At 41.6% G+C, this 15,328-nt stretch overlaps 1 long non-coding RNA gene across 1 annotated transcript; it reads left to right on the top strand.

Annotated features, from left to right (window-relative positions):
* Positions 1 to 201: 201 nt before the first annotated feature.
* Positions 202 to 14,166, top strand: LOC141010002 (uncharacterized). The gene is made up of 3 exons (XR_012180167.1): positions 202 to 286; positions 3,506 to 3,706; positions 13,919 to 14,166. It is a non-coding gene; the product is annotated as an uncharacterized lncRNA (long non-coding RNA).
* The last annotated feature ends 1,162 nt before the right edge of the window (positions 14,167 to 15,328 follow it).

Here is a 15,328-nt window from a genome sequence, read left to right as displayed (position 1 = left end):
TTATTAAAGTCCCATAGCTCTATAAAATTTTGGTTTAAAAATCTTTAAAAAGGAAAGACTTGCATCTCCAAACATTTTTTGCCTTCAGTGTGAACAGTTGTAGTCCTGTGTCGTCACTAGGGGGCAGTGTTTATCTGCAATGCATCGCGAGAGTAAACAGACGGGGCTAATTGATGTCAGGTGCTTTCTGTGGCTGTGTGGGTAAAACTGCAGGCTGCAGGTAAAAAAAAAAAAAAGCAGGATATTACAGCAAGAATACAACACAATTATGGCGTCTGTGTTCGAGGTAAGATGAAAACATCACTTTTACAAGACAGTAAGTCATTATTTTGCAACTTTATTTGCGGGTATTTAACATACCCGACTTCCTGGACACATCTCGAGGCCACTTTGATGCAGTAAATGCTGCATTTGCTTTTGGCTAAACTGCGTCACAATATGGTATTCATGGAAGATTTGTTTATTTTTATTTTTTAAAGTTTAGATACATTTTTGGAAAGAATAAATAGGTCTGACCTGTGAGACTGAAGTCCAAACGTTCAAAAAAGGAGGTAAATATCAGTCATGTAGAACTTAACAAAACAACAAAACAAGCCAAATGTACACATAAAACTCCAATAAGGCAACTTATGCTACATTTCCCCCCCTTTTTTGTTTTCTGCCCTTAACATCATTCTCATTCATTCTCAACATTTAAGTTTTAAATGTGTTTGCTATAGCTTTAAAAATAATTCACCATAATATTTCTACAAATGTCTTAAAATACTACTGTGAGCAGTTACAGCCTTCTCAATAGTGAGATATAGTGTTGTTGATGTAGGTCAGTGTTGTGGTTTTAGATTTAGGATTTTCAGCCAGATATTTGAGGGCAAAATATAGAGATAACTGTACAATAACATTCAAAAAACATAAAGTATTCATTGATAAAGGAGATTTGAATTAAAATTTTTAATATTACAGAAAACAAACCGGTGAACTGTATGTGAGCAGGATTGTTTGAGTCCATGCTGCATGTTATTTAGACCACAGTGTCTGTAATTAGTCCACTATTATAATTGTAACGATGCCAGAGAATATTGAATAATACTTATAATGTTTTCATTATTAAAAAAATACTTTGTTAATTTTGGCTGCTTTAGATTTATGTATTTATATCAAATCCTGATTTCAGATTCGCAGTGGAAAATATTCATCCAGTAATGAATACATTTTTACATCTGTTGTCCATGCTACAATATTAAAATGAAGGAATCCTTAAGACACTTTAAATGACACATGTCTGGCCCTAGATGTGTTTCAGTGACATTTTTTTGAGAAAAGTATCGAAGTTTCAGTATTTCATTTTATTTCTCTGAGCTTTCCTATTTCCTGCCTCTGTCTCCAAATTAACCACCAAACAAACCAACACACACACACAGTATTTCTTTCAATCCTCCTAAGGCCTTGTCTAATTGTGAATGCGTCTTACATCTAAAGAGGGCCTCACTATAAAAATCTGAAGTGGGTTTAGGCATAAATGGGATTAATTCCCAAAGAATGTCCTTTGCTCTTCCTCCCATAATTTCATTTGCAGGGTCCACAGGATGAATAGCCAAGCAGGCAGTGATGTGGAACTGGAGGACAGGCCTTGCGGGGCCTGTGCTGCTACACCGCAGCCTTCAGGTTATGTTACCTTGATAATGTCACAGCTGCAGGAACCACACCGCCCACCGTACAGGACACAGGAAATCCAATTATCCGCCTTCTAATGTGTGGGAATTTTACGCTCTCATTTCTTAGACTTTGGCTCCAGCTCTGCCCGAGGGCAAACCTACCTGAGGAAGATTCCTGGGATTGTTATTTATTTCTTTATTTACCAGGAAAAATGTCCACTGGCTTTTTGACAGAAATCAATGTTATAAGAAAGTTTGTAGTGGAGTCGAAAAGAAAATAGTTTTTCTTGACAAAACCACTTGATTTTGGTTGAAAAATCAGTTTGTTTAACTTAATGACATCTTTTTTGTGTGCTTGTAATTTAAATCTGATGTCAATTTCATGCATACAATAACTTGACCACACACAGCTACACACAGAACAGGAGCAACCCTGATTCGTCCTGGAGTCAGCCAGGTCTTTGTGATGGCTGTACGTGGGAGCAAGTCCCCCACCTGCCCAAGACCCCCAACTGTTTTTTGATTTAATTAAAAGGAAGAGGGTGCATCAATTTTGAGCGCGTGGCGGGGAGATGACAGTACACAAATTGAAAGTAAGCATCTCAGTGGAGCAGGGAGGGGGCTGGTCCATCATTAACACGGGAGACAATTCTGTGCGCAATGTAACAAGATTAGAAACATTATTATCATTCCACCGCTAGACATAAAGCCCTGCCATGGAGAGGGGAAAAAAAACCCTCAAGAAGGCTCTTTACTCAGGACAGACAGGCTTGAAAAAGCATGGTCGTCATGATATTGAGCTGAATCACATACCTGCATTGTGTTTTTTTTATTCTGTCTGAAAATATGTGGCTCATCCCTTAGGGAGGTTTCATATTTTCGGATACTTTACCCCACACCGCAGTGATTATGTATCTCAGAAGTGATTATATATCCCCCCTCCCTGCTAAACCTCCAGCACAGATCCAGTGATGGGCTTTGCTTTCGGTCCGATCCAAAGGAATGTGAATGGGCTCCGAGTTCGAGGAGGAGCCCTATTAATGAACAGTAAAGACAGATGAGTCTCTCTCTTGCCAAGCAGGTTGCCTCAATTGGATTAGCAAAGCTGAGATTGGGATGGATAGCTGTCTATGTGCCAAGTGGCCATTAGCCCGGCCAATATGCCAATATGACGGTACACAAAAACAGGCTCAGGATTCCCCCTTAGTGATCGAGACACTGAGGATTTCTAAAGCATTAAAACTGTACGCTAATGAGTGTACATTTATAAGCTGTGATAATATAAAGGGTCAATTGTTGATTTAAAAGCTGACGTCTTTAATCACAAGTGGCACCTGAGCTGGTTTCCCGTATTGCCTTTATTGTTCAGGAAAATACAAATATCAGTGCGCGTTAGAAGTGATCTGTCAATGGCTGTCACACTGTACTTTATGAATGAAAAGCTGCCCGTTTCCTGGCATGTATCAGAGCGAGTTGCCGCGTCTCTAAGCTGATGTCATGTCCTCAGCCCGCCGATGATGGGCACCGTGGATGTCAGTGGACACCAGGGGCCCTTCTCCAACCAACTATACAAATGGGCATGAGTGTGAAGAGCTGGGGAAATGTTATCAATCACCCCGGCGTCCCGGCGGAGGAGCTGCTGGCGTTTGTGTAGAGAGTCCCACTCATACTGATCCATATAAAAGGCTGTGTGATGTATTAGAGCAGATGAGCGGGGGCCGGCTCTGACACATGACTGACAGCTCATTTGACAGCCCCAGGAAAGTGTGCAGGGAAGTTTCAATCTAATCTAATGCTGCTGAAGGAATGAAATTGTGGTGCGAGATTATGTTTTCATGTAACGTCCCCTTTAGGACAACACTGGCTGAATGGGATGAATATGATGTGGCCACCCCCCCAACCCTGGTCGAGGAGGTACCTATGGAGCCAGACGACTCTCAGACGAGACCTCCTGACCCGTGACTCTCCCCCTCAATCCACCTCAGTCCAGAGAATCAGGTTTCCGGAGAAAAAAAAACAAGAAACTGAAACCCTGCTCAAAGCCATATCTGTGGGTAAACAAAAACATTTTTGTGTCATGCATTATCAATCAGCTGTCTCGTGGGGCTTTCCAAACAGGTAATCTCTGTCATTCAATCGCTCCACCGCAGGAGCTGGGTCCTCCTGAAATGGGATAGCCACAAAACAGACATTAATATTAAGTGCAAGGGAGATCAGCTTCTCTCTGACTGCTCTCCTTTTTTCATAAGTGCACAATATCTGGGTACCTGCGTCTTGAAATCAATATTCCTTATTCACCATTTTCTTATATTAAAAGTCCTATTTATTGAGACAACGTTAAAGCAGCCCTCGTCGACTTGTGAAAATATTTCCACATGCCACGCTCAGAGGTCACAGAGGTCACAGGACGTTTCTTAATTACACCAGAAATGTAAAATTATTTTACCAGAAAACTATTTAAGCCCAGGAGACTCAAACCTCCCAATGCGTGCTCCCACAATGATCAATCATAGAGGGCTAATTAGCCATTTTACAGCTATTAAAAAAAAAGACACTCAGCCCTTTTCATTATGCCCCATCTATTTTCCCACTATTATGGCCTTTTCTCTTTTTTCCAACTTTTGAAAGTTATTAGAAACTTCTGCCACACTGAGGAAAAAGCATCAGTTTTCCATATTAGACACGGCAGGCTTTCTTCCCCTCCGTCCTGTGCGTTTTATTCTCAGAATGAGGTCAGCAGTTGGCCCGTGAGCATTGAGTGTCAGCTGCTGTTTTTCCATTGAAGCAGACTGTACTCGGGTGTTTAGCTCTGACAGGCCTGACGTTGGCCTCTTAGCAGCCCGGTTACCACAGAACCTGATCCCACACGATCAAGCGGCCGTGTCTGCCCAGTCTAAACTCACCTTTCCCCAAACACACAAATATCTCCTTTCTGTGCTTCCTGTGGCGTGCCTCTCCTCTCCTTTTACCTCTCACCTCTCCATCCGCCTCCACACTTCAGCTTTTCAGTGTAGTGGCGTCCATATTTCCCTGCTAATACCACGGAAGCCCCCGTGAACGTTGCGTATTGTCTAAGTGATCATTAAAATTTATGGCGAGCTGACTTCATCCAGCTTGCTAGGCTGCTCTGGCATAAGTCATAATTATGTGATGACACTGTAAGACGGGAGCGTCCACGCTGGCCCCGTCTCCCAGGCAAGTTAAATGATATAATTAGCCCAGTAAGAGGTGAAAGCTCCAGGTTGGATAAGTTATTAAATGTTTGGATGAACCTGAGCTCCATTTCCCTAACTATTGCTGTCTTCCTCTCGCTCCCGCACCCTCCCTCCTCCCTCCAATAGCCCATTAGCAGTTATGTGATACTATATGCTGATGGGGCAGTGGACAGAGAAAGTGGGTAAATTAAGCCTGACCACTGCTTGTGTCATGGACTGCTCTTATAAGGTGCCACTGAAGGACACTGCAAGACTCAAGAGAACAGCACATCACTGAGGGACTTCGACAGACCTGATGGCACAGTAATGTGAGCTCAGCTGAGTTTGTGAACTTGAAAAAATGTCACTCTGACCTTTCTTATGATCCGAGGCAGCACGTTATGTTGATTGCATTCATTAAGAAGTCATCTATGTCCTGTAGCTCGCTGTTTCCACCCCACGGAGGTGTGGGAAGCGATACTGTACGACAAACACAGGTCAGAAGGGCAAACATGTCAGATTTAACCCATCAGATTGCTCAATTTGTCCCCAGTTAAGCTGTAATGGAAGGCAGTGCACCGAAGTTGACAGCGTGCCTACCGCTGGGCCCTTGAGCCTCGGTGTGTGCGCCATTATGTGTGCGAGTGTGTATGTGTGTCGCGCTCCACCAGAGGGTCTCACCAAGCATGACTGTGTGTTATTCACACTGACGAGTTCCACTGTTCACTGTCACCTCTCATTGTGAGGGGAAATAAGCCTGTGGAGAGGTCTGCGGACAGAGGAGGGTGGAGGACAGAGGAGAGGCTGCAGGGAGCCCCCCCACCAACAAGGACTAGTTTCTCGTTCAAGGAAAAAACAAAGATTAATGTTCCTAAATATCAGTCCGCCTAATCACTTAACAGATAGATATTCAGATGCAGTCTGGTTATGCTTTCTGACACATTCTTCCAGACAGTGGCGGAGGCCTGGCTGTGTGTGTGTGTGTGTGTGTGTGTGTGTGTGTGTGTGTGGCCGTGTTTGGGGAGGGGGTGGGTGTTATGGTGTTTGATTTGTTGTGAAGACTCGAGCAGCAGGACTCAGCAGAGTCCAGGTTGGCCCAGCAGGCCTGCCGAGAGTGACACTTCCTCTCTCTGTCTCGTCCTGCCGAGAGCCCTGACAGCAGGGACCTGGTGCTGAGCCGCGTCCCCGTTCATCATCACCAGAACCAACCACCCACAGCGGGCGGAGGTGTGGGGGGGTACTCGGTTATCTGTGTCACCCCACTGTCTCTCTCTCCCCCCCCTCATCACCTCCATCCCCCTCCTCCTGCTCTGTCTTTGGCCCCTCTCCAGAGAGACCAAACAGCCGCTCTCTCTCTCTCGGCTCCCTGATTGTTTTTGTTCCTGCGAGCAGACAAATAGAGTTTGGACTCTTACAAAAGAAAATGCCGCGGCTCATCTGATCTTACTGCCCTAAGGAGTGGCCTGGCCTGAAGGGCTAGTGATTGGAAAATTACAGTGCTGCTCCAGCCATATTGCCAGGGAGTCTCAGCCAGACTCTTTTTTTTTCTTTTTTCTATTTGTGTGAAAGGCCATCAGCTGAATGGGCAATCGTGAACATTTACAACGCATCCATCAATACTTTGAAGTGATTGGCCAGCGTCAGTATTTTAGGTCTGGAACATTGGTATGGTAATCCTAATTTGGGTAACTTCTAGGGATGCACCATGCGGATAACAGATAATTACCTGCTTCTCATGGCCAATACCTTTTAAGTTAACTGGTAATTTGGCATTTTTTTATTTCAAAAGAAGTGGATAAACTATAGTTTATGCACACCTGAGGGTATGAAAGGCTAAAATGTAGTGACCAAAGCGGGATGATTTACTATTCCACAACTCTAATATGATTTGTTGTGTTAAAACTTTCAGAACCTTTGTGGAACATATATTACAAATCGTGTTCTCTTCCTCTGAAACTGTAAAAAAACGTCCACACCATCGACATATTTGGCTCTCTAGTCCACACTGTGTGACTCTAGACAGGTGCAGCAGTTTGACCTTCTTATTCTTCTTTATTTAAAAGCTTGATTTATCATTCCAATATATATCATCCATCCCTAGTAACTTCTTTGATTAGGATTGTAATACTGTACATGTGGATACAGAGCAAACAAGAATGGCACTCAAGGTCCAACAGTCCCCTTAATCCACATCAAACTGCACTCACTCATATAGATACCAGCCACCTAAATATGTATTTCACTCATTTTTTAAAAATGATGCTAGTTTTCTCTCTGCACAAAAAATACTAAAATCACATTCATCCTCATCGAACTGGTCAGCAGAATTCAGTGCGAGACTGCAGTCATAGATTTGGTCTTTGGATAAAAATACCTGTTGCGGCTCCAGAGTGATGTTGAAGCCGCCTGTCCCTGCTGCACAAGTGGCTCTCTGATAAGTGATTACAATTGGGGCGGGAAAGGAGGAGTAAAACAAGGGCCTTGTCAGCACAGACCCTCCAGATTTGAGGTCAATTTCGCCCCGATTGCGTGTATTTTTGTGTTTGTGAGGGGAGGGAGAGACAGACTGAGAGTTTACTGTTGCCTCATTGAAGCCATCATCAGCACCTGACGAGCCGAGGCTGAAGCCTGTCAGTTTCATCCTTTTGTTTTTCCCCTCCAGTCCCCCTGTCTTTTATTCTTCCCCTCCTCCCTCCCCTTTCCCTCTTTTTCTCCCCCTCATCCCTATCTCTGCTCCTCTTCCACCCCTTGGCCCTGGCCCTCTGCCTGCTCTTTCGCTCACCCCCCATGTTCGCAAATCACTTCTTCCCGTGTCAGCAGGTAAATTGTTTTGTCCTCCCATTCCCTGCTTTCATTACCTTGTGTAAATTAAGCGATATGTCGTCCACCGGTGCGCGCCAGAGCACTCACTGCGCCAACGCCAAAATCATGAGATTTGGCATAATAAATGAAGACAAACTGGCAGTAGCAGTGCTCCTCTCCGCGCGGGCTCGCCTTCATTATTCGCTTAACTTGCCGGAGAAAATGACTTAACCCTGACCTGTGTATTTCGTCCCATATTCACTCCAGATAAAAGCCTTTTTACAGCGCACAACAATTTATATTCCAGCAAAGAGGCTGCTTTTCTCTGTCAGTTTTCCAATCTCAGCTCCTGAACACACGTCATTAAACTTGTCTTGCCTTCCTGTATTTGTCCATCAGTCCTTCTTTTTACATAAAATCTGGCAGCATTATTCTGGGATTTGATGGCACCCACTCATTTTTTCCCCTTGGAATGTTTGATTGGAAGAAATATAGCTGGGCCGAGGCTGTCTCCTCTCCTCTGTGGAATCATGCACTTGATGAAATAGTGTTCCCCCAGCAAGAATAATAAAAACAGACTTGTGCATTACAGGGGGCTCTCAATCTGCCAGCTGGGCTGAGCTGAGTGAAAAAAAAAGCCACCCTGCTCCTGACAGATTTTTATAGTTATCCCAGCAGATAAATGGAAACGGGTGACCAGGCCAGGGGAAGGCCACTCTGTAGCCGAGTGTTGGCTGCAGGGCTGGACAGTGGCGTGAAGTGTGGTGTGAGCATTAAAGGGTTGAGTCCAAAGAGACAGGGGTGCCGTTACCACCTCCTTTCCTATTGTTTAGAGAGAAAACCTGAGAGAAATTGTGGCTACTAGTAAAACAGAAATTCAAACACTCATGTTAGTAATCAGTTAGTAATTCTTCGCTTCTGTAGCAATAAAGAGGAAAGTTAAAGTCCCGTGTCACGCTGTGGTCTAGCTCCATTGAGAATGAACTATACAAGATGAAAAGGGTGATTGCAACTGTCCTTAGTGTGATGGGTGTTCACTTTCCAATTTGATAGTGTCAGCATTACTATAATATCAAGCTCACTTCAATGTAAAAGGTCACAGACACTTTGCATAAAGTCTTTGTTTCACTGTTACTGGAGCACAGCCTGGAGTTAGTTAGTTTTGGTTCGGTGTCGCACGAGATGGAAGTTGTTCTTGCTTGTCTTAGAGCTACATATGGTACATTTTAAACACAGTTATTGAAAGCATATTTATGGCATTGGGGCAGAAACTAAAGGTTATTTTCCTTATCAATTAATCTCTTGATTATTTACCTGATTAAGTGAATAGTTGCTTGATTTATCAAACCTATCACTATTTCTTCCAATGTAACCTGACAATCCAAAACCCAAATATATTCAGTTTACAATATAAATAAAGCAGAGAAGAGCAGCAGTAAATCCTCACATTTGAGAACCTAGAACCTGTGAATTTCTGCTTCAAAAAACTTGAATGATGACTCAATTATCCAAATAGTTGCCAAGTAATTTTCTGGTGATTGACATTCAATGTCGTTTCAGGTCATTATAGCACTATGGACAGAAAATACAGTGCAAACACAAATTCAAATGATGGAAAACCATTTAAAAAGAAATAAGACGGATAAATAGAGCAATAAGCACTATATAGGTCAAGATGTGGAAACTGTAACTAATGGAATATGTGTTATTATATGGAAGATATTTCATGTTTGTATAAAGTGAGTATAAGAGTATATTTTCTCCTACATTACATTTTCTTCCCACACTTTACTATAGCAAAGTAATTTGGCTGTCATGAAATTAGTAAAGCTGGAAGAAAATGTTAATTTTTGTTGAATTTAATGCAATGAAAAATAGATTTTTTCTCCCTCTACTTTGACTTCTGAGCCGTCATCAAATTAAGGTGGAAAAACACAGGAGCCCAGTACTCCTACAGCAGTAATGTGAAACTATATGAAATCAAATGTAAGCAGAATTTTCATTATATGAAATAAGGAATTACAAAGTACTGGGTTTAAATGGAGGTTGAAAAGTTCCGCTGCAGATTGTACCTTAAGATTTTTGCCTTCTGGGAAGATAATCAGCCATAAATGGTGCTCGTTTCCACCGAACAGGCCCTGATTAATCAGCCAAACTGAGCAGCTAATCAATCTGCCTCTAGTGCTTGCTATGCCGGGTCTGGAGAGCCACGTGGAGCCTGCATCCTTCTCCACCTCCTCCTCTGTTCAGCTGTATTGTGGAGAGCAACACAGTTTTAAGGGCAAGACAAAATGCACGCAGTCATAATTTTGTGAGATGTTTGAGAATGTTTTTTCTACACCTTTAATGCTGCTCATGGTTTTGGTTAAATATGTGCTTTTTAATGTTTAATGAAATTAGTTTCATTTGATTGGTTTTGCTCGTTTACCAATTGACAGACCTTCAAAAACATAAGAAATCATTTTCCTACAGATTTTTCCCAGGTTTTTGTTTTTGTTTCTTCTCAGATTTTTGTTGTCATGACTTCCTTGATATTGATATACTCCTATGCTTCACTCATTTGTGTTTTTGAAAAACCTGACGTGTGGACTTCTTTTTCCAAAAGTGACACAATTTTGTTTGCTTATTTTGGGGAGAATTTTGAGCTTATTTTGTAGACGGTAGAATGAGAATCAAAAAATGAGGAGATGAGATGTGGCAAAGGTCTCCAGCTGGACTCAAACCAGCTACATTGCGACTACCTGGATATACGCCACAGACCACCAGGCAGAGATGCCCATAAATGTGATTTAAAATCAAAATGATTCTTCAAAATGTTCATAATTCCTCTTATGGGAAGAGAATTTAGAGAGATCTGGTCCAGTGATTATCTTGATTAAAAAAAGCTAGGAAGTGATTTAAAAATGAAGGTATTTGTGGATCAAATTTTTCCCTCAGAGTTACAGTTTGTAGTTTGGGAATAGGTCTTTGTAAAGTCATGTTTCACACTATTAATTTGTAAAAACCTATAATGAAAATGTAACAGCAGTTCCCTCTTCCTCATACACATCAGTTAATAATTTCATAAATTAAACTGTGGGCAGTTTAAAATGGGCAGAAAGGATGAAGACAGCATGTTATTTTTTTGTGTCACTTTCCTGTTCCCGTTCAACAACTGCTCTTCCTGTTAATTTAACATTGAAATAAGCACTGATGTTTCATATTTTCTGTATTTTCACACATGCTTCTCAACAATCAGTGCTGCCACAGACTGAATTTATTCTCATTTCTTGGCAAGTGAGCAGCTACTTGAGCATTGGTCCTTGTGCCGTCCATGCTCTCATCAACCAGAAACAGTCTGCCATCAGTTTAATATCATAATTTATCTTCTTGTCTTATTCCTTTAGAACCACTATTGATGCTGCATGAGTGTGCACATATATTAATTCATACAAAAACATAGAAAGAGAGAATTATGCCAGCGTTGACATGGAGGTTTTTTCAGTCACAAAAACTTGCAGCCTTTTCTCAAGTGTTGTATGGTTGAAGAATCAGTCTCCACACAAACCCCTGACAGACATGTTTTGGACATTTTTTAATGATTTGTTGTTTACATAGACACGCCACACAGATGTCAGAGGAGCAGATAAAGGATCAACTAAATGGCCATCTGCTAAATTGACATGTCATACGCACCTTAGTGGATCAGGTTGACATGGCTACGCATGGCAGTGATGCATCTGAAACTATGTACTGGAGGGTCTCCAGGTATACAGAACAACAAACAAACCCCCGCTTACTGTTTGATTTGCTTGACAACAAAAAAATGCTCCTGAGGTTTATGGGCCAGCTTTCCAGATAATGTTGTCAATAGCTGAGGTCACTTGGGGACAAAACTGGAGTGTCAGAATCTTAATGAAGGACCTGAAGTTGGCTTTGAGAGTCAGCAGGTATCGCTGTGGATGTCATGGTTATAGCTAAACTGGGACAGGCTTAAAATAGTGAGGAAATGGTCATTTTTCAACGGTAGACAATATTCCTCTTGTATTATACCGTCAAAAATGAGGGTTTAGTCAGAAATAGCCATGGACCAGAAGAGATGGATATCATGACAGAGGAGATTGAAGCCAGGCAACACTTTAAAAACAAAGCCAAGCATGCAGCTTGGGAGTGTCTCACTGCTGCACATCATCATAAAGCTCTTACAAAGTTAACCTCGGGCTTGGAAGCACATGCATCCAAAACTGCAATACCCCTACATAACCTGCAGGGAAATCACTTATGTCAAGTCTAGACTTTGCTTAGAGATACGATCATTTCCACGTCAAAGTAAAGTTTCATAAAAAACTACTGCTACGTAGTTTGCTGCTTTAGTCAAACTTAACAAAATGTATCATTTGTCGGTTTTATAAAAGACTCTGCAGGGTTGTACTGGAGCATTTCTAAATTGAGGCATTGCTACTTTTGCTCAAGTCAGGGATCCAAGTACATCTTCCACCACATGGGCTGCAATCACTTACTGCACTCACGACTTAAAAATGGGTTAAATTTTAAGAAATATGCATATGGTGACTGTTGTTTGACATGTAGCAAAGGTGAACATATTTAACTACCACACACATACTAAATTTAACACTGAATACTAAATAAGGGTTTTTAATCTACATCAGAACTGTCAATAGAAACTCTGATGAAGATCGTCTAAAATGCAAAGCGCTCCAGCTGTAGTTTGAGAAGGGCAGCTTCGCTCGGTGCGGGAAAGGAGAAAAAGAATGATACAAACAAAGGGGGGAAAAAACACGAGAACCCAACTCATTTTTTACTGTATGAAAGTTTCACAAGGTCGTTTGGAGAGTCATGTTAACACAATACCTGAATACAGATTTGTTTCCTTGTTCTACAAGTCACGGAGCTGCGAGTCTTTAAGCGATCATTATTACCATACAAATAGACAGATCTATTTAACAACCCCCTTTTTATCGCATAACACTTATTCTTTAGTGTTGCTCCCTGAAAGGCACTGAAATGCGTCTCCCCCTCCTTTCTTTTTTTTTTTTTTTGCAGAGGAAATCGTCTCCGGGTTGATAAAGGCTCAGAGCAATAGAAGAAGCAAGGCTGACATCTTCTTAAGAGATGATAGGAGAGCCAAATCAAATAGGATGGAGCAGTCACTCTTTTCACAGATAGGTAGCTCATTTCTGGTGGCTGAGAGTTTGCATCCCTAGTGGCGCTCTGCCTGGGAAAGATAGCTCACTCGGACTCCATTCATTATTTCATTCCCTGCCTCCTCTTTTCACATCTTAGCTACTTCTCTCTCTCTCTCTCTGTCTTTTTTTGCTTTAATGAGTTGCCTATTTTGCTCAAGTGTTGATGGGGATCTTGGAATTTAGATTTGGAGACAAAATGTTTAATCACAAGCGTTTTTCATTTGTGGAGAAGAGGCAAAAATCAATTATTTCTATTAGACAATGCTGATTGGAAATGAATGGAAGTGGTAGCGTTTTGAAACAAAGGCTCCATGGTGGCAAAGATAAGTGTCAGTCCTGCATCCCTGAGGTACGATATGTGGTTTGGCTTATTAAGCAGTTTGCAAACATTTTGCCATTTAATCCATGCAAAGGATTTACATACCATGTCAATACAAACACACAAATAACTCATGATAACTGTGTGCACAAGTCAGTCATTGTAGAATAGAGGTAAATAATGTAACATCATCACGAAGAGTCAATGTCAAACACATTTAAACTTAAACATCATTCACTTTTTTTTATCCGTGTCATCACTCACAGATGGTTTCTCTGCAATATAACTTCCCAGGAACTTTTCCCATACACTATTTACAGCCAGACTTAATCAATCAAACATAAAGCTCCATATTATATTCAGCCGGCACTTCCTGAAGAGCACTTTGCTATCACATCCCTCACATTCTTCGCAAATCCCTTTGAAAATTATTTATAAAAAATTAACTTCTCTTGCAAAGGGCTCATTGAAAAGAAGAATTACATGAAAGATAAAACATTTTATCGGCAGTGAAAGACTAGACAATGTACGTCGAGAAATTGGGAAGATGGCAGAAACAATGAATATTAAGTGCCTAAGAATCTAAAGCTGCTGACTAAATTGAAACTGTATATCCTGAGGGGGCAAGGTTTCCAAATTGCTAATTACTGCCTCTGAAAGGGGGCCGTTTCTGATATGTTTGCTTGTGAAAGGCTGCCGCTTAATGAAGCAGTGGCTCAAGTTTTTTCTCTTTCTTTTTTTTTTTTTAATATTCCCACTCTCTAGCTTTCAGGGCTCTCTCTGGACTTTCCTCCCAGGCCAGAACAATGGCGGGCCCAGGAGCCCAGCTTCCCCACAGGCCCCGGCGAGAGGAGGCCGGGGGCTGGATACTGAGGGAGCCGCTCAGCATGCTGAAATATGGAGGCGACAGATAAGGTGGCAGCGGCACAGAGAGGCCCTCTCCCATGGGCCCAAGGGGAAATTTGCAGTTATTAAGAGGAAGATGAGAGAGATTAAATGGCTTTTGTACTCATTTTCACAGAGTTTTATTTTTTTTCATTATTTGGGCTGCCTTCATCTGAGAGATGAAAGAAGTGGTAAATGACTTTTTTGCTTCATTCAGCTACACACTGGCTTTGAGAGACAATTCTTCATTACTGAGAGTTGTCACACATCATAAAACACTTATTAGTACACTATTGTTTTAAAATAGAATTACTGTTATCTACAACTAATCTTAAACCTAACATGGATTGGGATTTTGTTTGAAGAAATTAACAAAATGTTACATACATGTAGATTTATTAAGATTATGTAAATCTGACCCTGTTTTATTTCCACTGAAGAGAGAGTTTGACTCAACTATGTGTCTATTTATGGTAAATGGGTAATAGACTGCATTTATATAGCTTCTTTTTAATTTTTTTTACCTTTTCACTCACACTCACATAAATTGCAAGTGTGTTGATCAAGGACACTTCTACATGTGGACAGGAGGAGCTGAGGACCAAACTGCCAGCCCTGTAATTAGTGGACTACCCACTCTCTCACCTTTTGAGGTCTTTGTGTGGGTTATATGATGCGTTGCACTGCGTTGTAAATGACACCACCACTAAGTATCATACTGCACTACACTGTACACATTTTAGAGTTAGAATAGTTTATAACTAAAGTTGGCCTGTAAAGTCGGACGAGAATAGATGAGTCTCCATGTTCGGCATGATGACAACTTCTCATTTAATCACTTGTTCGCAACCTCCTCCTTTTTTAAGACACCTAAACGCGGGGTATATGGGGTATCTACTGATGTATTTCATGTCATAGCACAAAATTTGAAAATCTCTTTAGCTAGTGTTAACACGGACCTTGTTTCAGGCATCTAACCAAAAATGTCATTCATAAAACCCATTGACTTTGAGAGGAGGGAGCTAAACGTGCAAAAATGCTAACTTATTTCCAGGTTTTAGGATTCCTTCCTGCATTCCTTTGACAGATTTTGCCAATGCGATAGCACGTGTCAAGGTGAAGTCACAAAACCTTACAGGTGTGTAGTTGAGATCAAAATGAACACCAAGTTTGAAGAAGTTGGTATGGTCTGAGCAACGGCTCTGGAGGTAGGGAGGTAGGAAGTAGGAAGGGGGCCATTGCCCCCATCCCCAGCTTTCCTCTCCTTGCCACATCCGATTTAATTCTTGA

Source organism: Pagrus major, chromosome 16 (assembly GCF_040436345.1).
Source record: "Pagrus major chromosome 16, Pma_NU_1.0".
Taxonomy (NCBI): Eukaryota; Metazoa; Chordata; class Actinopteri; order Spariformes; family Sparidae; genus Pagrus; species Pagrus major.
Note: the sequence above shows the minus strand (reverse complement) of the source record. Positions and strands in the feature narration are given on the sequence as shown.